Here is a 1,866-nt window from a genome sequence, read left to right on the forward strand (position 1 = left end):
CTTCAAACTCCAAGACTATCAAACGTTTTGCAGTTCTGTGCACACAGGCTATGTCACGCTTCTATGCCATTGTTCCCGCTGTTCCAACGCCTAAAATGCCATCCCCCACCAGACCCATTGCTAGATCCCCTCTTCTCCATTTGCATACACCACTCATTCTCCAAGGCTCAGTTCAGATGTTGGAAAATTTTCCCTGATCCACCCAGTCTGGGTTAGGTGCTCCTCATAGTTTCCTCAATCATTTTTTGAATCCCCAATGCCGGCACAATGCGTGGCATTCAATAAATGGTGTTTGTTGAAATAAACTAAGCTGAACATGAGCTTTCTTCCATGATGCCCATCGCTTTCATCTTAGGAACTAAATTCTTCCTCATAGCTTATAGTTTGAGTAGAAAGTTGTGGTTTCCTTTATTACTTCATCAACTTCACAATTATCAGCAAGGAAAGTTGAAAGTGATTGAGGTACACTGCTGTTAGAGTGGGAGTCCCGCAGTCACCTGGCAGTCAAGGGCCTCCACCACTACTGCATCCTGTCTCAGGGCCAGTTTTGTGATCTGCACGGGGAAAGGGTTGCTGCTTCCATCTGCTGCACACCCTGCAGTGTATTCCCAGAACACCATCACATTTCTCTTCTTCTATCCTTTTATCCTTACTCAAATGATACATCTCAAATGATGCTAGAATGGCAACTCCTAGAAAGCAGGAATGACTTCCTGTATATGAAAGGCTGCAAACTGAAATTCCACAGACTGGAACTGAACCACTGGTATGACCCTGTAATGTACTCTAACCTACTCTGGCATACACAGTGTGATATAATGTATGTGCTAGTTCAAGCTTCAATTCTAGTTGCCCAAACTAAGAATTCCATGCTCTGGAGGTGGTCAGGTACCAACACATCAGAAAGACCACACTCCAGATGCAGCTATCCCAAGAGAATCTGTTATCGCTATCTTGATCCACACCACATGGTTTGCTAATTAGCATAGTGAATGTCAGAGATGGGCTTTTACTTTTGGCTTGCTCAAAAGTATGATAAATGTTAAAAATGGGACCTCATTTATGAAATTAGCAGCATTTAAGGTATATGGATTGACGAAAACATTTTAGAGAGTCTTGCCATCCTTGCATGAACAGAGTACAGGAATCCATGAGCCTGCAGCTCGATCCCTAAATTTTCTCATGTCTTTTTATAAAGGTTACAGAATTCAGCCTCAGAAATGGTGTTACATCTTCCTTAAGAGAACCTTTCTTACAAGGAGATAGAGCACCTTATAGGGCAGAGAGCTGGGGACTTATCAAGCTTATAGAGCAGGTTGTATGAACTGTTTTGTTTAATAAATGTCTGCATGTGCATCAGAATTTGGTCTAAGATTGACTTCCATTATAATCTCATATCCAGATTATGGGGATGTAATTAATCCTCACCCACCTCAACTTCTTTGGTGGCTATAGTTATCTATGGAAAAGAATCTAGGAGTTATACATGATCAAATTAGACTTGGTCAGATAGCAAGAATGGCAGATACATTCTCTTTGTCCCTTAAAATGTTTTTAAAACTCTAAAAAAAATTTTAAATGGTAACAGGTTTCAAAAATTTAGATTTCTGGTTTATCCTGAAATCTGACAACCCTGGGGCCCACATTCCCACATGGCAAGCGTGTGCTGGAATGGAGGAGCAACTGCCCCCTTTTAGGCTGAGCATGCCCTCTCCAGTTTGCCACTGTCCCCACAGCATCACTTATTTGGACATTAGATTACCTACCTGGACACTAGAGGCATCGGAGTTTAACATTCCTTTATCGCTCTCCTTATTTCTAAGGCTGTGCTTACCTCAGTTCTTTGCACATAGATATAAATGTTGA

Source organism: Ceratotherium simum, chromosome 19 (assembly GCF_057802395.1).
Source record: "Ceratotherium simum simum isolate JZ-2026a chromosome 19, ASM5780239v1, whole genome shotgun sequence".
Classification (NCBI taxonomy): Eukaryota; Metazoa; Chordata; class Mammalia; order Perissodactyla; family Rhinocerotidae; genus Ceratotherium; species Ceratotherium simum.